This window comes from Lolium rigidum, chromosome 6 (genome assembly GCF_022539505.1).
Source record: "Lolium rigidum isolate FL_2022 chromosome 6, APGP_CSIRO_Lrig_0.1, whole genome shotgun sequence".
NCBI classification, from domain to species: domain Eukaryota; kingdom Viridiplantae; phylum Streptophyta; class Magnoliopsida; order Poales; family Poaceae; genus Lolium; species Lolium rigidum.
Window position 1 is genome coordinate 82,912,081 of NC_061513.1, and position 23,120 is coordinate 82,935,200.

Genomic DNA, 23,120 nt, shown 5'->3' on the forward strand with positions numbered 1-23,120 from the left:
GCGAACTTCATTTCTTATAGAAGGACGATATCAGCTGGGAAAACAGACTCGTGCCCTGTCCTCTCCCGGCTCCTCCGTGGCTTCAAGCCTGCGCAACTGCCCATGCCTAGCTCCTACCAGCGATCTCATGCACCGCTGCTACCGGCGGCCTGTCCAGGGAGCCGGCCGCCGACCCACCTCGCCCGTGGGTGGAAGCACGAACCGCGGATGGTCACCATGGCTGGACTCCTCGCCTACTCCACGGTGCTACTGCGAGGTGGCTCCAGATCCGAGCTCCGATGCAGATGACGGCGGCAACGACAAAGAAAACCTAGCAGGGAGGGGAAAAGGGACGAGATGCGAGGACTCACCGGGGACCAGTCGCCGGAGGAGGATCTCGTCGACGCCGATTTGCTCCTTCTTTCCACGCCACCGTCTTCTTTCACGCCGCCGTCGGCTCCTGGCGCCACCGGTCGCGTCCCTCTACCTTTCCACGAGAAGAAACACGAGGGTACCCTCGTGGGTGAGGATACCCGAGGGTGAAGCTTAACGGGTCGAAAAGTTCGGGGATGGGCCGGAAATTTCCCCAGAAATACATGAGAAGTAATCGGGCCGTTCGGGAAATTTTCCCTCCCAGCCCCAAAAAAACCAGAGAAGTAAACATGGTCTAACTTGCTTCCGTGTGCACGTCGTCGCCCGTCCTCCTTCCCTCGATTTCTCCACCAAGCTTGTTCCTTGCATCGCAGCCGCAGCCGCCGTCCTCCTCCAGAGAAGGACCGGTGATCCGAGATGCTGCATGAGAAGACCATTCAATACGATCATCCGGACGGCACGGGCATCGGCGCCGATACCGGTTCAGGACAGTGGACGGGAGAGAATAAGCCCAAGCACCTCGGCTAATCTCCTCTGACGGTTTCCGGCGAGGTGTATAAGCTCATCATTCTCTCCTGCCCAGGGGGTTCAAGAAGACCCTTCAACACGATTGCTGAGACGGATATGTAAGACTTGGACATCAGCCTTGAGGCCATAATTGATATCAAGACGGCTCTGAAGAGCAAGGATACCGTCCTAAGACGCGGCACCCTCGACGACGAGTCGCAGCGCCATGTCTACGAGCATCTCGTGCTCTACCGCCTCAGAGCTCACAAGCTGTCGACAAGGAGAGAGTCGTCAGACAATAAGCTGGATTACGATGACGAGACGCTGAGAAAGGAGCTACCTGGTTTTCTTGGCACCGTGTCATTATTTCGGCTCCACATCTACGTGCGCCGTTACTTTGAACATCTTGAGAAGGATGAAGATGGGCCCGTAGATTGGTGCTTCGACCCTGAATTCTCCAAGCTCAAGCACTTATCCAACTACCACCGGCTTGTTGTGGCAAACCGTGGCGGCGTCGAATACCTACGCTGGGAGGACTACCGCTCGAATTTCAGTACCTATGAAATGGACAAAGACTATGTCACCTTCTGTGACGAAATGTCAGAACAGCTCCAGTGGCTAAAACATTATATCGGGGATCAAGGATCGTATGGGTGGACAGAGATGGAAACCAGAGGCGCTGAGCAAGTGCTGATGATGGCCACCAAATATCCCCAACTGACTCTTGATTTAGTTCACACTGCCTACAGGGAGCACATCTGGAGCCTGGATTGTGACTACCGGCTCCGTGAAGGATGGGATGTCATCTTCTTCGCGATCTGAAAGCTAGCCAGCAAGGAAAGGCTGGAGTTCGCACAGGCCTTGGCTGAAGTCAGCAAGATGGGGTTGGTTGCCGCTCGACATGGCGAGACCATGCTGTGGAACCTGCAGAATATTGCATGGTCAGGCTTGGAACCAAAATATGATTCTTGCGTGAAAGGCATTCCTCGTGATGCCGGGAATGAGTTTGCTCAGGAGTGGATTACAAAGGCGGTTTGGGAGCTTCCGAAGAAGAAGACTCTGCACCAGTACAAGAAGAGGAAGATGGAGATTGCACAAAACATCAGACTTGAAGGCCAATGTGTTTCAAATGGACACTGAGGTAGGGCGGCTGGTCGAAAACGTCGACCTAGTCTCATTTCTACCCACTAAGGCCTTGTTTACTTCTCTGGTTTTTTTTGGGGATGGGAGGGGAAATTTCCGGCCCATGACCAAATCCCAAAACTTCCCGAATGGCACGTTTACTTCTCATGTATTTCTGGGGAAATTTCCGGCCCATCCCCGAACTTTCCGACCCGCTAAGCTTCACCCTCGGGTATCCTCACCCACGAGGGTACCCTCGTGTTTCTTCTCGTGGAAATGGAGAGAGGGACGCGACTGGTGGCGTCAGGAGCCGACGACGGCGTGAAAGGAGACAGCAGCGTCGAAAGAAGGAGCAAATCGGCGTCGACGAGATCCTCCTCCGGCGACTGGTCCCCGGTGAGTCCTCGCATCTCGTCCCTTTTCCCCTCCCTGCTAGGGTATCTTTGTCGTTGCCGCCGTCGTCTGCATCGGAGCTCGGATCTGGAGCCACCTCGCAGTAGCACCGTGGAGTAGGCGAGGAGTCCAGCCATGGTGACCATCCGCGGTTCGTGCTTCCACCCACGGGCGAGGTGGGTCGGCGGCCGGCTCCCTGGACAGGCCGCCGGTAGCAGCGGTGCATGAGCTTGCTGGTAGGAGCTAGGCATGGGCGTCTGCGCAGGCTTGTAGCCACGGAGGAGCCGGGAGAGGATGGAGCGCGAGTTTGTTTTCCCAGCTGATATCGTCCTTCTCTGGCCCTCTATCTCAGAGGAAGAAGAAATGAAGTTCGCGCCACTAGAATCCATAGGACTTTCTACTCAGCTAGCTCACCACAACAGTTCATTTCAGATTGCATAGATCTTTATACTCCGAGGCTTCATATTTGCTTTGAGAGACCAACACCAACATGGAGGGAAATGAGGATTTCAAGCTTTTTGTAACCAACACTTCATTAGTCATTAATCATCGCACAGATTTTGTGTTAGTTTTTTCTCTGTTTGGTTTCAGAAATTTTACTATGAAGCTGCTTTAGAAAGTATATGGTACACTCATGTTTGATTACCGCTTGATAAATAGAAAATTTGTAAGTAAATTATGTGTCTAGTAAAAATTTAGTGAAGTACTTATTCGAATCCATGATACTATGATCAAATAGTTGTGTGCAAAATATCTTTTCCAGTTAAGAGTTTAGTTCTAGTTCAAATTGACGATTCGTCACACAGTTTTGCGGGTCCCAGCAAGGCTCTAGATTTAGATGGCACAATTGCTGAACCCTGTGTACTTTTATTTTCATCTGTTTTATATTCTGTTGGCTATTAATAAAAATAGTGGAGACTAGTTTTACCTAGTTGCTTCTAGCTGCACTTTCTGGTTGGACTTTATTTGTAATAATGTATGATACAATTAACCTTACTAGATGTTTTATTCTTGATTGTAGTCTATATGTATCTTTTAATAAAAAATAATGTGTTGCAAGAATTGTCGTCTTTTTAAACCGTGAGACCTTCCTCAGTTGGGTTGCTGAAGACTAGGAGTCGGCTATCATGTGGCTCCGGGGTGAGTTGCGAGAATTGTGACTTAAGGTAACATTTCTGGTCTGCAAATTCCTTTTCAAGTCTAGTCACTGAAATACCTATATTTCAGTGCCTATATTTCACTGCAATACCAATATATCACATAGTTATTTTCAGTAGGGGGCTTGATAACAATATGTTTTTGTGCTGACTGCTAGCTTAGCTCTTAGATATTAGCTCCAAATTAATTTGCATTTTGTTTTTTAGTAGTCTGCTTTACAAGATTTAATTTCTGCAAGATCGTGCTCCCTCTAGTGCTTGATCGTGCTCCCTAACTGTTCTATCATGTTATAGTTGATATTCTGGTAGAGTAACATAAATTAGATGTTACTTTTGAAAGTGGTGAAGTTAATCATTTATAATAAGGGAGCCTTTGTTCTCCGGTTTGGTAACCTGACAGAGTAGATGTTATATTTTCCATTTCCTATTTTGAGACCTAGAACTGGAAGCACATAGATGATGCCTAGCTCTGTTAAGTTATGATGTACCATCTTATAATTAGCATGCCAAAACTAATCATGCTAATGTAGGTTCTCTGTTTGTGTCTTTGTCCCAAGCGTACATATCATGTCGATGTTCTAAAAATGCACATGAATTTTGAATAGTAATGCATCAATCCTCGGCATCTGAAACTACTTTTAAATGAACAGTAATGCACCAATGCTCCCTAGTTGCAGTTAGTATACATTTGAAGTATCTATAAGCGATGTATCAGTACTAAATTTTACCTCTGCGTGTATTTCTAGCTGGATGTCCTCTGGCTGCGGCGACGTGGTTTCTGGCTTTGGGCGGCGAGCGCACCATGACTTCTAATATTCTATCAAGCTGCATGACATTGAGTTTATGGTGGCGGTTGCTCATGTGTTTGATGTGTTGGGTCGAGCATTTATCTATGTGTGTTCTTATTTGAGAAAATTGCATGACACTGAGTTTATGTTAAAGACGGAGTTTTTAATTTATTGAGTATCCATTATCACGTCCTGGGATACAAAGGTTGAGTTTTTATCATCTGATCCCTGATCCCAATCCTGTCATATCCCCTCTCGTCCCCATAAACAAAGTAACTTGAGGCGGTGGAGGAGGATGTGGGGAAATAAGGGGAAAAATGGGAATTGGGTGAAAGAGGGGTTTTCACCCAATCCCCTCTCATCCCCAAACCTCTAGGGGATGGAAATACCCTAGGAGTAAACAAGGCTTTAGAATTGGGGGCATTCTTTTCTTTTGGCACGCGCCGGCTGATCCAAGTTTGTTCTGGGCTGTTGGAGAGCCGTACAGTTTGGGCGTCTAAAGGTGTATATGATGCCCCCCATAGGGGCTCTCACAGGCGTTTGGATTTTCGGCCGTCAGATCGAGCTGACGTGGCGCGATCTCGGCCGTCGATTTCGTCCAGGGCAGCGAGGCCCGCCCGCATACCCACTTTTTATCCATGGGTCATGTGAAGCCCGCCCGGCCCGGCGTCTCGCGGGGAGAGAGCACGCAACTTCGTCCGCCCAATCCCCTTCCCCTCCTCCCCAATGGCCTTCTTCCTCCTCACAGCCGCCGCCTCTCCCTTTCCCTCGTGCCTCCAGCGCCGCCGTCGGGCGTCCTGGCTCCTCCACGCACACCCTTCCCTCCACCATGCTTGCAAGCCTGCTCCTCAGCCGATTTCCCTAGCGCTGCGGCTGGAAGGCCTCCTCATCATCGGGTTTCTGCGCCGCGGCGCCTCACAAAGTCGGCCATGTGGAGGAGCACACATGGAAGCAGCAGGCCGATGCGGGGATCTGCGGGCGGAGCTCCGCCGTCTCCGGACCCTCTCCATCTCGTGCTTCAGTGGGTCAAGGTCGGGGAGCAGCACACAGGGACCCTCCCCACTCGTTCTTCTCCTCTCTCCCAACAATATCCCCCAATCCCGTGTTGTTCCTCGTTTTTCACCGGCGGCTGGATGCCTAGGAGGAAGGAGGACGGGCGGCCTGGCTTCAACGGGATTAGAAGGAGGCGGATTTTGGCATGGCCCGTACAACTGCCGAGTTGTTGTTCGTTCTATCTCCCCAGGTGAGCTCTTCCTCTCTATTTTAGTTCCTCTTCCCATAGAGAAGAAGGAGGCTCTGCCAAGCCATGGACTTGCTGCCACCAACCCTCACCGGCCTCCTCCCTCCTCTCCCTACACCCTCGTGAGCTTTCCCTTTTTATTTTGACTTACTCTCGTGGTCACCTCCCTTTCAGTTTGTTGCCTGCCAACTGTTTGTTGTTATGCCTGTGCAAGCTGCCTTTTCATATATTTGTTGGTATACCCATGTAGGCCTGTATACTCCTGCTGTTGAGGGTTTGTGTAGCTTCTAGGCCAAGAAGCTGAGAGGGGTTTTCTTCTTTGAGTCGCCGGAACCAAGCGACAACATGCTGCAGACTTTCTGGTCTTCTATACAAGAGAAATCAAATGAATATGTTTAGTTTCTAAACTTTTCTTTATTTTTAAATAGAACTGCTTACTTAGACGCCGATATATTTCTTTACATGAATCGGCACTATGCTCTTATGCTTTTAGTTATACATATATTTTTTTGTTGGTCAGGTTTTCAAGTTTCAACCATTCTTACTTTGAAATGATTCTTTAGTTAGTTATAAATATAGAAAATTTGATGCCTGGGATACATATTTTTATGGTATATTGTGTCAGCTAAGGGATCTCTTATTTTTCTAGGTGTGCTACATAGGTATATGTAGATTTACTTTGTTCCAGTACCTGCTTTTGATCACAGGAAACTAAAAAATAAAAGATACTTCACATGCAACATCTTATACTATTTGAAGTTATTTTGCAGACATCGTTAGATATGTTTCTTCACTGTTCTGTTTAGCTAAATAACCAATTAAATGATTTAATATACATTTTTGTTTTTTGAACTAGGTAAAGAAAGTACGTTGCACTTTCTTATAGTTTATTGGCTGGCACTGGAATTTTGTTTGTCTTCTAGAGCGACATAGAACATGATATGCTTCTTTAACTGTACATGTTGTCTATATTTTGCCTCTTTAACACCCTCTTTTTCTATCGATACTCAGATAATTCAGCTTCAAAAGCACCAAAAATTTATGTCAATACATGGGTGAGTGGAGATACTGCATGTAATACTCCCTCCGTTCCTTTTTAATTGACTCGGATTTAGCACAAACTTGTACTAAATTCGAGTCAATTAAAAAAGAATGGAGGGAGTACTCATTTTCCCATCTTTATACAGCGATGTACCTGTAGCAACTGTCATTTTACTCTCCCACTTAGAAGGACTTCTCTGTATTTTGTCGACCCTTCCGGTCTTATGGTGATTTTTTTTTCCTGAAGCACTTCTTATGTCTTGCCTGCATTTGAAGTGTTGGAGTTCTTGAATTCTTGATGAAGAGGATTTTGGAGGTACGTGCCGCCGGTGCTCGTGGCGCTTAATTAACTGCAGCAGCAGAACTTGGATTATTAATGGTATGCAATCTAGCTTGGTTCCAAAGCCTCTTAATTCCTGGTCCTATGTTTCAAAGCACAGTGCTTAAATTTTGATTAGTGTGAGTGGCTGAATTCTTGTGGTCATGCATAATGCAGCTGAAGTTTTTGAAATGTGGTGGAAAAATTATTTGTATTTTTATCGATGTAGTTTATTACTGCTCAATTAGACATGTGAATTCAGACGGATTACCCCCACAAGGAACAGTTCGTTTAATTACTTTACTATGAACAAGCTTCCATGGGCACGTTTTGATTCATTTCTTTGTCCATTTGCTCCTCTACTTTCACCTATAATTGCTTAGCACATCTCTTTTTGTGAGGAAAGCTTTTAGAATTATCTTTTTATGCTATATGATTCAATGTTCAGTTTGCATTGCCAAGCTTCTATATAAATGACCTTGCAGCTTCTCTACATCAATTTTCATTAGAAAGATACCCTTACGCTTTGTTTGGATGCGGTGAATTGAATCTAGAATTGAATTAGGCTGGAAATTCTAAATCCGGGATGGAAATGAATTGGCTCCAATTCAAATTATATTGTTTGGGTGCAGCTGGAATTTGTTGTTGAAATTAAATGGTATACCCAATTCCAATTTTTGTTTGGATTTACAAACCAAGAAATTTGATATTTTGTTTAGTTTGGACAATATAAACTTGTGTATATGTTAAAAAAATAATGTGTATATTAGACTATATGTCTTATTTTCATACATATTAAAATATTAAAATAATCATAATAAGATGGAAATTACAAACTGAGACATGATTTCATGTTCATACCTCTAAAAATGCCCCAGCTGCTACTTGATACAGAAGGAAACGTGCAGTTAAGAAGGAAAAGGGAAAATCATGTTATACCACGCATAACCGGCCAGAACATGCGTCAGCTCCTACTGTATACAGTTCATCAGCTACCCGGCCATCAAATTCACGTACACTGCCATCAACGACCAGAAAATTCACGGGAACAGTCCATCAGCGACCCAGCCAGGAACTGGCCATAGAACGGCCAGAAACCACTGCCACCCACCCCCTAGCGCCGCCAGTACCCCCAACTGCCGCCTTTTCACCTCCAGCCGCCGTCCCAGCGCTCTCTTCGAACCAGGCCGGGTTTGGGGTAAGGATCAGCGAGAGGATATCCTGGATAGGAAGAAGATGGCCGGGCGGGAGGGGGGAGTGGGAGAGGGAGAGGCGGGCGGAGAGGGTACGTAGCATCGTCGGAGTCATAGGTCAAGATCGTGGGAGACGGAGGCGTTGGAGTTTCTGTAGCGCGGAAAAGATTGTCCAGGGCGAAGGGGTATGCGGGAGAGGCGATTCCAGGCCAATACGGAGGGTCGACCCTCCGAATTGTCCCTTCACAAAAAACGCTTCGCGGCGGGTGGGCTGGAATTTGGCTCAGTTTCCGGGGACGAATTTCACACGCAACCAAACGATAGAATTAGAGGGCCTAATTCCAATTCCCCAATTCGGGACCCAATTCACTCCATCCAAACACTACGTTAGCTTTCCTGTTTAGGATCTTTCATTTCTTTTTTGCATTTTTCATTTCAATCTTTGCTACATTTAACCTTAAAAGAGAAGGGAAACTCGTGAGAAAACCTCACTATAAATTTCTCATTAGATAATATTCTTTATTCAGCAGATGAACCCTCTGTTTCAGAAAGCTATGGTTGGCTTCGGACTGGAAGGACATGTCTAGCAGCGGCTATTTATCGGAGAGGCTATCGTTCCTTTATGGTCATAAGACAGGCTTCTCTTTGGAAGTGGAAATGGAATCAGCACATGAAGGCTTGCCCCTGACCTTGCAAGTGCCGCACGAAGCCGGTAATCCAGAAGATTAAATCTCTTTATTCTTTCAAAAGAAATCTACATACAAAGTTCCATCCATTATTTACCATATAGCAATTTGTTTCCTGAGAAGAGAAAATCATACCTGATCGTTCGCATGGAACATTACAACAATATTACAATGTATTCTTTTTGTCTTGCAAGTAACAAATATATTTGAGTGCCAGACTTGATCCACTTACTATTTAACATTGTAGTTAACTCAACAACCAGTAAGTTCTACAAATCTTCGCTCTCTTTGTTTGGGCTATAGCTGCCTATTTTGATGTACAGTACTATAAATGTGATCATGTATACTGTACATCATGGTTAATTTATTTTTGAAATATTCTTATTTGCAAACCTTTGTTAGAGAACAGATAGTCCAACTCAATGAGCCATTAATACTTTCATTTCTAGGGAAGATGTCATTGATAGATTGAACTGTTTTTGGGCTACTTTATCAATTTCATAATAGACAACGGCTGTTATGTCTTCTTGGGCTGCGTTTTGAAATCTTTGAGAGCAGGGTAGCAATTGTTTGTTTTCCGATTGAAACTAATCAACCTGCAATTTAATTATGTTTAATATTTGATCGCATTATTTTCCCAAAAAAAGATGGCAATAGCATACTGTACATGTATTTTGACAGTATAAATCTCAATTCTTCTCCCTCCACCTAGGTACAAGCAGGAACTTCATGTGTTAGTTCATTTACATGCATGGTTGCTTAGATTCATTGTTTAACATCCTCTCACAGGTCGTGCAGTGATGGTAACAGTGAGACTGATACACAGCCCTAGAGGACCATGTTCGCCGAATCATCGCATGAACATGGGTTGGGAGCTACACTAGAGTTGGCTCCTAGGTTTGGTCTGAAGAGGTGGGGTTGCGTGCATGTTAGCGATATGTGTTTGTGTTCTTGCATTAGGCTTGTTTCCTTACGAGTTATTCCTCTTCTATGTTAGGTTGGTTTACCTGTGCTTGATGCTCCAGATTCTCCACCTGCCCTGTCCACTGCTCCTCCAACGGACAAAACATCAACCACGTCTACCTTTCGTTTTCCGTTGTGCTCATCTACCCATTTCATTAATTAAAGACTGGCAAAAAAATTAGCTGGGTTTGGTTTCTGCCTCGTGGTATCTTTCTATATGATGTATCTATAGTTCTTTGTTGCTACATGCTGCCTTACTAATAAACAATAGTTACAGCAGTTTGCCTTTTTCAAAGGAAAATTTTACCTAAAGTGTCAAAATAATCACTACTCTCCCAGTGCACATAAGAGAATGAGCAGACTATGCATCACTTCAACATATACAATAAGTCAGACTCATGATTATTTTTGAGAACACAAGGAATATTGAATTTTTATGTTTTCCATGTTTCAACCATTTCGACATATACAAATCCAGATAGAGTAAACGGTGATCATTTGTGTCCCACAGTTTCGGGAAAAGGTGGAATGCTATGTACTAGATCGGATATAGCACATGCTGTTAGTTTGACTAGCATTAGTTTGACTAGCAGATATCAAAGTGATCCAGGAATGGAACACTGGACAGCGGTCAAGAATATCCTGAAGTACTTGAAAAGAACTAAGGATATGTTTCTTTGTTATGGAGGTGACCAACAGCTCATTGTAAATGGTTACCCCGATGCAAGTTGGAACACTGATCCTGATGACTCTAAGTCACAGTCTGGGTACGTGTTTATATTGAATGGTGCTGCAGTAAGCTGGGCAAGCTCGAAGCAGTGCACGGTGGCGAAGTCTTCAACAGAATCGGAGTACATAGCGGTTTCAGAGGCTTCATCAGAAACGGTATGGATGAAGAGGTTCATTGTAGAGCTCGGTGTGGTTCCTAGTGCATTGGACCCATTAATCATTTACTGTGATAACATGGGTGCCATCGCCAATGCACAAGAGCCAAGGTCACACAAGAGGCTGAAGCATATCAAGCTGCGTTACCACTCGATTCGCGAGTACATCGAAGATGGAGAAGTAAAGATTTGCAAAGTACACACTAATCTGAATGTAGCAGATCCGTTGACTAAAGCTCTCCCTAGGGCAAAGCATGACCAACACCAGAATGCCATGGGTGTTAGGTATATTACAATGTAATCTAGATTATTGACTCTAGTGCAAGTGGGAGACTGAAAGAGATATGCCCTAGAGGCAATAATAAAGTGGTTATTATTTATATCTTTATGTTTAAGATAAATGTTTATATATCATGCTATAATTGTATATTAACCGAAACATTAGTACATGTGTGATATGTAGACAACAAAGAAGTCCCTAGTATGCCTCTTAAACTAGCTTGTTGATTAATGGATGATTAGTTTCATAATCATGAACATTGGATGTTATTAATAACAAGGTTATATCATTGTATGAATGATGTAATGAATACACCCAAGATTAAGCGTAGCATAAGATCTCGTCATTAAGTTATTTGCTATAAGCTTTCGATACATAGTTACCTAGTCCTTATGACCATGAGATCATATAAATCACTTATACCGGAAAGGTACTTTGATTACACCAAACACCACTACGTAAATGGGTGGCTATAAAGGTGGGATTAAGTATCCGGAAAGTATGAGTTGAGGCATATGGATCAACAGTGGGATTTGTCTATCCCAATGACGGATAGATATACTCTGGGCCCTCTCGGTGGAATGTCGTCTAATGTCTTGCAAGCATATGAATAAGTTCATAAGAGACCACATACCACGGTACGAGTAAAGAATACTTGTCAGGAGACGAGGTTGAACAAGGTATGGAGTGATACCGAAGATCAAACCTCGGACAAGTAAAATATCGCGTGACAAAGGGAATTGGTATTGTATGTGAATGGTTCATTCGATCACTAAAGTCATCGTTGAATATGTGGGAGTCATTATGGATCTCCAGATCCCGCTATTGGTTATTGGTCGGAGTGAGTACTCAACCATGTCCGCATAGTTCACGAACCGTAGGGTGACACACTTAAAGTTGAATGTTGAAATGGTAGTACTTGAATATGGAATGGAGTTCGAATATTTGTTCGGAGTCCCGGATGAGATCCCGGACATCACGAGGAGTTCCGGAATGGTCCGGAGAATAAGATTCATATATAGGATGGCATTTTATGTGAATTAAAATGTCGCGGAAGGTTCTATGGAAGGTTCTAGAAGGTTCTAGAAAAGTCCGGAAGAAACCACCAAGGAAGGTGGAGTCCACATGGGACTCCACCTCCATGGCCGGCCAACCCTAGTGGGGGAGGAGTCCCAAGTGGACTCCCCTTAGGGGCCGGCCCCCCCCCATATGGGAGGTGGAACTCCCACTTTTTGGTGGGAGTCCTAGCTTGGCTAGGTTTCCACTCCTTATGGAAGGTTTTTGGTTCGGGTCTTATTCGAAGACTTGGAGACCAACTCTTGGGGATCCACCTACATAATGAGGGGCCAAGGGAGGGGGCCGGCCACCCCAAGACCACAAGTTGGCCGCCCCCCTTGAAGTTGCCGGCCACCCCCTCCCAAACCCTAGCCGCCCCCTCTCCTCCATATCTCCCGCGTAGCTTTAGCGAAGCTCCGCCGGAGTTCTCCACCGCCACCGACACCACGCCGTCGTGCCGTCGGATTCAAGAGGAGCTACTACTTCCGCTGCCCGCTGGAACGGGAGGTGGACGTCGTCTTCATCAACAACCGAACGTGTGACCGAGTACGGAGGTGCTGCCCGTTCGTGGCGCCGGAACCGGTCGTGATCAAGATCTTCTACGCACTTTTGCAAGCGACAAGTGAACGTCTACCGCAGCAACAAGAGCCTCATCTTGTAGGCTTTGGAATCTCTTCAAGGGTGAGACTCGATACTCCCTCGTTGCTACCATCTTCTAGATTGCATCTTGGCTTGGATTGCGTGTTCGCGGTAGGAAAATTTTTGTTTTCTATGCAACGTTATCCTACAAGTGGTATCGCAGCCGTGTCTATGCATAGATGGTTGCACGAGTAGAACACAATGGTTTTGTGGGCGTTGATGCTCTTGTTATCTTTAGTTGAGTACTTTGCATCTTTATGGCATAGTGGGATGAAGCGGTTCGGACTAACTTTACATGACCGCGTTCATGAGAATTGTTCCTCGTTCGACATGCAACTTGTATTGCATAAGAGGCTTTGCGGGTGTCTGTCTCTCCTACTATAGTAAAGATTCAATTTACTCTTCTATTGACAACATTAGTATCAACGTTGTGGTTCATGTTCGTAGGTAGATTAGATCTCTCTCGAAAACCCTAAACCACGTAAAATATGCAAACCAAATTAGAGACGTCTAACTTGTTTTTGCAGTGGTTTGGTGATGTGATATGGCCATAATGTGATGATGAATATGTATGAGATGATCATTATTGTATTGTGGCAACCGGCAGGAGCCTTATGGTTGTCTTTAAATTTCATGTTGAGTAGTATTTCAAAGTAGTTGTAATAGTTGCTACATGGAGGACAATCATGGAGACGGCGCCATTGACCTTGAAGCTACGCCGACGATGATGGAGATCATGCCCAAAGATGATGGAGTTCATGTCCGTGCTTTGGAGATGAAGATCAAAGGCGCAAAGACAAAAGGGCCATATCATATCACATATGAACTGCATGTGATGTTAATCCTTTTATGCATCTTATTTTGCTTAGATCGCGACGGTAGCATTATAAGATGATCCCTCACTAAAATCTCAAGATAACAAAGTGTTCATCCTTAGTAGCACCGTTATCAAGTCTTGTCGTTTCGAAGCATCTCGTGATGATCGGGTGTGATAGATTCAATAAGTACATACAACGGGTGCAAGACAGTTTTGCACATGCGGATACTAAGGTGGCCTTGACGAGCCTGGCATGTACAGACATGGTCTCGGAACACATGATACCGAAAGGTAGAGCATGAATCATATGGTTGATATGATGAACACTTTGAGTGTTCGCCATTGAAATCACACCTTTTCTCGTGATGATCGGGTTTAGGTGCGGTAGATTTGGTTCGTGTGATCACTAAGACAATGCGAGGGATATTGTTTTGAGTGGGAGTTCACCTAGTTTTTAATTATGTTGAATTAAAATTTGAACTCAATTTGTCATAAACTTAGTCTAAACTTTTGCAAATATGTGTTGTAGAGATGGCGTCCCCAATCAATTTTAACCAGCTTCCTAGAGAAAGAAAAGCTTAAGAGCAACGGTAGCAACTTCACCGACCGGTTCCGTCATGTGAGGATCTTCCTCTCTCGGCGGAAATCTGCAATATGTGCTTGATGCACCGCTAGGTGACCCTCCCGCAAAACTGAAACCGATGAAGTAAAAGCTGTTTACGAGACTCGGAAAACTCGGTACTCTCAAGTTCGAGTGTGCCATCCTATGCAGTCTGGAATCCGATCTTCAAAAACGTTTTGAGCACCACGATCCTCATGAGTTGATGAATGAGCTGAAAGCTATATTCGAGACTCATGCGGCCGTGGAATGCTATGAAGCATCGAAACAATTCTTCAGCTGCATGATGGAAGAAGGCAGCTCCGTTAGTGAGCACATGCTCGCCATGACCGGGCATGCGAAGAAACTCACTGACTTGGGAATAGTGATTCCTAACAGATCGGGGATTAATCGTGTCCTTCAATCACCGCCACCAAGTTACAAGAACTTTGTGATGAACTACAATATGCGTAACATGAACAAGGAGTTACTCGAACTCTTTGGCATGCTAAAAGCTGCCGAGATTGAGATCAAGAAAGAGCACCAAGTGTTGATGGTCAACAAGACCACCAGCTTCAAGAAACAGGACAAGTCTAAGGGAAAATTCAAGAAGGGTGGCAAGAAAGCTGCCACACCTCCTATGAAACCTAAGAACGGCCCTAAGCCCGATGCTCGAGTGCTATTACCGCAAGGAGAAGGGACACCGGAAGCGTAATTGCTCCAAGTATCCGGCTGATCCGAAGAGCAGCCTTGTCAAGAAGAAGAAAGAAGGTATATCTGATATACATGTTATAGATGTTCATTTCACTGGTTCTCGTTCTAGTACCTGGGTATTTGATACTGGTTCGGTTGCTCATATTTGTAACTCGAAATAGGAACTAAAGAATAAACAACAACTGCTGAAAGATGAAGTGACGATGCGCATTGGAAACGGATCCAAGGTCAATGTGATCGCAGTCGGCACACTTCCTCTACATCTACCTTCGGGATTAGTTTTAAGCCTAAATAATTGTTATTATGTACCTGCGTTGAGCATGAACATTATATCCGGATCTTGTTTAATGCAAGACGGTTATTCATTCAAGTCTGAGAATAATGGTTGTTCTATTTTTATGAATAATATCTTTTATGGTCGAGCACCACAAAAGAATGGCTTATTTCTGTTAGATCTCGATAGTAGTGATACGCATATACATAACATTGATGCTAAGCGAATTAAATTGAATGATAATTCTACTTATATGTGGCATTGTCGTCTTGGTCATATTGGAGTAAAACGCATGAAGAAACTCCATACTGATGGATTACTTGAATCACTTGACTTTGAGTCACTTGATAGATGCGAAGCATGTCTGATGGGAAAAATTACTAAGACTCCATTTTCTGGTATGATGGAGCGAGCTACTGACTTATTGGAAATCATACATACCGATGTGTGCGGACCAATGAGCGTAGCATCACGCGGTGGTTATCGTTATGTTCTAACCTTCACGGATGATCCGAGTAGATATGGGTATATCTATTTCATGAAACATAAATCCGAAACTTTCGAGAAGTTTAAGGAATTCCAAAGTGAAGTAGAAAATCAACGTAACAAGAAGATCAAATTTCTACGATCTGATCGTGGAGGTGAATATCTGAGTTATGAGTTTGGCATGCATTTAAAGAAATGCGGAATACTTTCACAATTGACACCGCCGGGAACACCTCAACGTAACAGTGTGTCCGAACGTCGTAATCGAACTCTCTTAGATATGGTTCGTTCTATGATGTCTCTTACTGATTTGCCGTTATCATTTTGGAGTTATGCATTAGAGACAGCCGCATTCACTTTAAATAGAGCACCATCAAAATCCATAGAAACGACACCGTATGAATTATGGTTAATAAGAAACCTAAGCTGTCGTTCCTGAAAGTTTGGGGTTGCGAAGCCTATGTAAAGAAGTTACAACCGGACAAGCTAGAACCCAAAGCGGAGAAATGCGTCTTCATAGGATACCCTAAGGAAACTATAGGGTATACTTTCTATCACAAATCCGAAGGCAAAATCTTTGTTGCTAAGAATGGGACCTTTCTTGAGAAAGAATTTCTCACTAAAGAAGTGACTGGAAGAAAAGTAGAACTCGATGAGATTGATGAATCTATACTCGTTGATCAGAGTAGCGCAGTACCGGAAGTTGTACCCGTACCACCTACACCGGCAACAGAGGAAGCTAATGATAATGATCATGAAACTTCGAACGAGGAAACTACTGAACCTCGCAGATCGACAAGGGAACGTACCACTCCCGATTGGTATGATCCTTGTCTAAATGTCATGATTGTGGATAACAATGATGAGGACCCCGCGACGTATGAAGAAGCGATGATGAGCCCAGATTCCAACAAATGGCAAGAAGCCATGAAATCCGAAATGGGATCCATGTATGATAACAAAGTATGGACTTTGGTAGACTTACCTGATAGCCGAAAGGCTGTCGAGAATCAATGGATCTTCAAGAAAAACAGATGCTGATGGTAATATTACTGTCTATAAAGCTCGACTTGTCGCAAAAGGTTTCCGACAAATTCAAGGAGTTGACTACGATGAGACTTTCTCACCTGTAGCGAAGCTAAAATCTGTGAGGATTTTGTTAGCAATAGCTGCATTTTTCGATTATGAAATTTGGCATATGGATGTCAAAACGGCGTTCCTTAATGGAGACATTGAGGAAGAGTTGTATATGGTACAACCCAAAGGTTTTGTCGATCCTAAAAATGCTGACAAAGTATGCAAACTTCAGCGTTCAATCTATGGACTGAAGCAAGCATCGAGAAGTTGGAACCGATGCTTTGATAAGGTGATCAAAGACTTCGGGTTTATACAGTGTCATGGAGAGGCCTGTATTTACAAGAAAGTGAGTGGGAGCTCCGTAGCATTCCCGATATTATATGTAGATGACATATTATTGATCGGGAATGATATAGAACTATTAAGCAAGTGTTAAAGGTTATTTGAATAATAGTTTTTCAATGAAAGACCTTGGTGAAGCATCGTATATATTAGGCATCAAGATTTATAGAGATAGATCAAGACGCCTAATAGGGCTATCACAGAGTACATATCCGGACAAGATTCTAAAGAAGTTTAGAATGGCCGAAAGTAAGAAAGGGTTCTTACCTATGTTACTGAGCAAGGTCTTGAGTAAGACTCAAGGACCGGCTACGGCAGAAGAAAGAGAAAGGATGAATAATATCCCCTATGCCTCGGCAGTAGGATCTATCATGTGTGCCATGCTATGTACTAGACCGGATATAGCACATGCTGTTAGTTTGACTAGCAGATATCAAAGTGATCCAGGAATGGAACACTGGACAGCGGTCAAGAATATCCTGAAGTACTTGAAAAGAACTAAGGATATGTTTCTTTGTTATGGAGGTGACCAAGAGCTCGTTGTAAATGGTTACAGCGATGTAAGTTGGAACACTGATCCTGATGACTCTAAGTCACAGTCTGGGTACGTGTTTATATTGAATGGTACTGCAGTAAGCTGGGCAAGCTCGAAGCAGTGCACGGTGGCGAATTCTTCAACAGAATCAGAGTACATAGCGGCTTCAGAGGCTTCATCAGAAGCGGTATGGATGAATAGGTTCATTGTAGAGCTCGGTGTGGTTCCTAGTGCATTGGACCCATTAATCATTTACTGTGATAACATGGGTGCCATCGCCAATGCACAAGAGCCAAGGTCACACAAGAGGCCGAAGCATATCAAGCTGCGTTACCACTCGATTCGCGAGTACATCGAAGATGGAGAAGTAAAGATTTGCAAAGTACACACCGATCCGAATGTAGCAGATTCGTTGACTAAAGCTCTCCCTAGGGCAAAGCATGACCAACACCGTAATGCCATGGGTGTTAGGTATATTACAATGTAATCTAGATTATTGACTCTAGTGCAAGTGGGAGACTGAAGGAGATATGCCCTAGAGGCAATAATAAAGTGGTTATTATTTATATCTTTATGTTTATGATAAATGTTTATATATCATGCTATAATTGTATATTAACCGAAACATTAGTACATGTGTGATATGTAGACAACAAAGAAGTCCCTAGTATGCCTCTTAAACTAGCTTGTTGATTAATGGATGATTAGTTTCATAATCATGAACATTGGATGTTATTAATAACAAGGTTATATCATTGTATGAATGATGTAATGGATACACCCAAGATTAAGCGTAGCATAAGATCTCGTCATTAAGTTATTTGCTATAAGCTTTCGATACATAGTTACCTAGTCCTTATGACCATGAGATCATATAAATCACTTATACCGGAAAGGTACTTTGATTACACCAAACACCACTGCGTAAATGGGTGGCTATAAAGGTGGGATTAAGTATCCGGAAAGCATGAGTTGAGGCATATGGATCAACAAATGGGATTTGTCCATCCCAATGACGGATAGATATACTCTGGGCCCTCTCGGTGGAATGTCGTCTAATGTCTTGCAAGCATATGAATAAGTTCATAAGAGACCACATACCACCGTACGAGTAAAGAGTACTTATCAGGAGACGAGGTTGAACAAGGTATGGAGTGATACCGAAGATCAAACCTCGGACAAGTAAAATATCGCGTGAAGGGAATTGGTATTGTATGTGAATGGTTCATTCGATCACTAAAGTCATCGTTGAATATGTGGGAGTCATTATGGATCTCCAGATCCCGCTATTGGTTATTGGTCGGAGTGAGTACTCAACCATGTCCGCATAGTTCACGAACCGTAGGGTGACACACTTAAAGTTGAATGTTGAAATGGTAGTACTTGAATATGGAATGGAGTTTGAATATTTGTTCGGAGTCTCGGATGAGATCCCGGACATCACGAGGAGTTCCGGAATGGTCCGGAGAATAAGATTCATATATAGGATGTCATTTTATGTGAATTAAAATGTCGCGGAAGGTTCTATGAAAGGTTCTAGAAGGTTCTAGAAAAGTTCGGAAGAAACCACCAAGGAAGGTGGAGTCCACATGGGACTCCACCTCCATGGCCGGCCAACCCTAGTGGGGGAGGAGTCCCAAGTGGACTCCCTCTTAGGGGGCCGGCCACCCCCCCATATGGGAGGTGGAACTCCCACTTTTTGGTGGGTGTCCTAGCTTGGCTAGGTTTCCACTCCTTATGGAAGGTTTTTGGTTCGGGTCTTATTCGAAGACTTGGAGACCAACTCTTGGGGATCCACCTATATAATGAGGGGCCAAGGGAGGGGGCCGGCCACCCCAAGACCACAAGTTGGCCGCCCCCCTTGAAGTGGCCGGCCACCCCCTCCCAAACCCTAGCCGCCCCCTCTCCTCCATATCTCCTGCGTAGCTTTAGCGAAGCTCCGCGGAGTTCTCCACCGCCACCGACACCATGCCGTCGTGCTGTCGGATTCAAGAGGAGCTACTACTTCCGCTGCCCGCTGGAACGGGAGGTGGACGTCGTCTTCATCAACAACCGAACGTGTGACCGAGTACGGAGGTGCTGCCCGTTCGTGGCGCCGGAACCGATCGTGATTAAGATCTTCTACGCGCTTTTGCAAGCGGCAAGTGAACGTCTACCGCAGCAACAAGAGCCTCATCTTGTAGGCTTTGGAATCTCTTCAAGGGTGAGACTCGATACTCCCTCGTTGCTACCGTCTTCTAGATTGCATCTTAGCTTGGATTGCGTGTTCGCGGTAGGAAAGTTTTTGTTTTCTATGCAACGTTATCCTACAATCTCTCCCTTTCCTCTACTTGTTTTGTCATGCTAGGTCTCCTAGGTCAGAGCCACGGTGCAGGAGCTCAGGTTTCGGTGGAGAGATGATACAGTGATGAGAAGATGTGCCCAGCAGCTAGCTATAGTGGAGAATTGATTCGTCCGATCCCTCCACCCCTGGCCTTCTACAGAGAAGGTGAGAAGTTCTATGGGTGTTGCTCTATATTCTCCTCAGCTGGCCAACTGCTACCTAATCTTAGAACGATGGGTTGGGCTCGGTTGAAAGGTAGCACACAATTGGTGCTGCTACCGTGTATGGTAATTGGGACAGCCTATTTCTATGCATCAAGTAGTTGGTACATGGATCCCAACAATTGAATTCCTAGCTTCGCCAAATGAGATGATATAAATATTGATCTCGGTTCTAAAATTTATATTGGGAACCAATTAATTTTACAAGGAAGTTTCCATCACATATTATCTATATAGATTCTTCTGAATTCAATTATTATGGTTCCTGATTTCGTGTCCATTTTCCCTCGCGACTATCTTTTCTCATAATTGTTATCCTATGAAAATTAAGATTTCAGTGAACCGTGTGGTCCTATTTAGGCGCTCTCGCTAACCCGCTGTTCCCTACCAAGGAAGCTCTCGGGGGGATTGGTCGTGGTGCCATTCGGATTCCTACTTTTTAAGTTCCTATTTTTTTATCTTAAGTTCGTATTAGATGGTGTTTCTCACATCTACCATATAGTGTCTGTTATTCTGCAAGTACTCTGTACACATAAATATCAGCAGACACAACCATCCTCTTGATATGAATTGCTCTGATGAGCATCTTATGTGGCGGATAAGACTCAGTACAGTAGTACATTTCTACTACATTATTGGTATGGTATATAAGTTCAGTTGAATGCTCCTTTCTAGGCCTTGACGACAACAATCAAATACCTGCAAAATAGTTTTTCCATATGTGCATTTCAATGATTAATATATTCAGGCGCTCTCGCAAACCTGCTGTTCCCTTCCAGTATTCCATGTAGAAAGAAGATTGTACAGCTTTGTTGTAAATCTTAACAATTAAAGCCATTTGTTATATAAATGTAGAGAGCATATTTATTACCGCAACAGGAAAACTATACTGCTAACCTCTTGGTTTTAGCTGCATAAGGTGTGAACTCATTTTAGTCCTCAAAATACATGCTCTTATAAAGAAAACAATCAGTTTATAGCCTACCAATTTCTGACGCTGTTTGATTTCTTAGCTGAGACTCGTGTACGAAGTCGGTGCCCTACTGACAAAGGTGGTACAACTCTCACCAGATGGCCTCAGAGACGAGAGCACAATAACATACTGGAAGATATGACACTAGAAGCACACAAATAAGGTGAACATCAGTCAGCCCTTGTTTTCTGAGCTCTATGCACTCTGATTTACCTACGTGATTTGCCTTTTGCTCAGCTACTTAACGGGTTTTCTCTTGTGTTTTCTTTCTGTATGTCTGTTTTATAGTGCTACATAGTACTATTGCCCAGCCATTTATAATCTGACCACATGCAGAACTCGCAATCCGGTCTAACCTACAGAGATACTATCATTTTTTTCAATTGGATTTGATTGGACAAATCTAATGTTTTTTTTCGTGTGCATGTTCTAACTGATAAACTTGGAACAGCTAACCTGGTGCAAGCTGTGATTCCATGACCCATCCCCGCTGTGACCCTGTTCCTGGAATTGGCAAGGTCAGCCCTGTTTTTTGCGCGATTTAGAATTGGTAAGGAATTTTCCCTAGAATGTATCCATCATTCTGATTTTATTTCTGGATTGCAGGTGTTTTTGAAGTATGCAGATGCCAAGAGCTCGGCCAGGGCAACAATGGATGCACATGAGGAGATTCGACAGGAAAAAGACGGTTGCCGTGTTCGCCGATGGAGACTACGACGAATAGATTAAAACAAATCTTGCATATTTGTTCTTTTTAGACTTTGAATACATTTAGCAGTAAGTTTTCATGAAATGTACTTAAATCTCATGTTATTCTAATAGTGGTGCATACAGGATTGCATTCCGAAGTTATCAGAATACAAATCTTTAAAACCGAACCGCAGTGAGTTTATGTAGATTTTTTTTTTTTTGCCTTGTGCGGTGGCGTGAGATTAGGGATCAGGAGGCAGTAGGCGTGTAGGACTGCAGAAAAGCGACTGACTTTGCTCCTCTTCGTCAACTAATAATTTTTCAAACGGATAATTATTCAATTTTTATTTAATACTTGCTGATGTTTCCAAATGTATATAAAATAAATATTGACACAACCTTTACGGGTCCGTGCGCCAAGGCGCACATCAAAATCTAGTTCGTTTAGTCCTTCTCTTCTTTCTGGGCTTTCTCCAACTTCCAGAACCGAACATGCCAGCCTCCCTCCAGGCTCCAGCGCTACCCGCCTGAAGAAACTAATCCAGCGTCAATAAATTAGTATTCCAGCATCAGAGAGAAAATCAGAGAGAAATCCGATTTCCATCGGTACACACAACGTGTCTTGCCAACAAACTGAGAAAATCCTTACCCTAAAAAAACCTAGAAAATCCTTCCAACAAAAATCACCGACGAAAAGAAACATTGAGAAATTTTCATCAATAATTGTGCAATAACTCTATGCAATGGACCCGAAAAACATTTCCAACAAAAAAACACCAATGAATCCAACATTAAGAAAATTCTTATGTAGCATCAACGAAAAACAAATCTATTTCATCAATACTTAGGTAGCATATCTTTTCAACAGAATCCAAAAAACTTCCAAGAAAAAGCACCAACAAATCCAATATTTGAAAATTCTTAGTATGTAGCATCAATGGCTCTCCTCCCGAGTCGCCTCCCCCGGGCGGCTCCGGAGGATCCCTCCTTCCCCACCCTAAGAGCCTCACCTCTCCTTCCTCTCCCGGTCGCCGGCGCTGGCGGTGATGGTGGCGCCTACCCGTTCGGTGCGATGGTGGGCAGGGGAGGTGGTTTTCTCGGCCGCTGTTCAGGGGAGTTGGTCGGCGGCGCAGCTGGGCGTGGCCGGGGCCTGAGCGCCTCCACCGGATCGGCGACAAGAAAGGGGTGGTGCGCCGTCGTCGCCCTTCCGCTGTGGTGCTCTGCGCCGCCTCGATCCAATCTAGGGTTTCGGCCAAGATCTGGACCGGGTGAGCCTAAGGCAGGTGCATTCCTGGTGTTGGTCCTTGCCACACCATCGGGCCGTGCTGGACTGCCCTCTCCATGTCTTCTGATCTAGTTGGTAGTTGACCGGCGACGAGGGGGTTGCTAGTCTTGCCAATAATGGTGGTGGTCCTCGGATTCCTCTCGCGCCAAGTGAAGATCGGTTGGAA

At 44.2% G+C, this 23,120-nt stretch overlaps 2 long non-coding RNA genes across 3 annotated transcripts; both read left to right on the plus strand.

The window, feature by feature from the left end:
* The first annotated feature begins 9,593 nt into the window (after window positions 1-9,593).
* Window positions 9,594-10,039, plus strand: LOC124660125. The gene is made up of 2 exons (XR_006989800.1): window positions 9,594-9,709; window positions 9,795-10,039. It is a non-coding gene; the product is annotated as an uncharacterized LOC124660125 (long non-coding RNA).
* A 9,758-nt stretch (window positions 10,040-19,797) lies between these two features.
* On the plus strand, window positions 19,798-21,888 carry LOC124667756. 2 transcript variants are annotated; one of them, XR_006991390.1, is made up of 4 exons: window positions 19,798-19,950; window positions 21,020-21,142; window positions 21,431-21,497; window positions 21,586-21,888. It is a non-coding gene; the product is annotated as an uncharacterized LOC124667756 (long non-coding RNA). The 2 variants fall into 2 exon arrangements; XR_006991389.1 differs by lacking the exon at window positions 19,798-19,950 and having other exon boundaries at window positions 20,469-21,142.
* The last annotated feature ends 1,232 nt before the right edge of the window (window positions 21,889-23,120 follow it).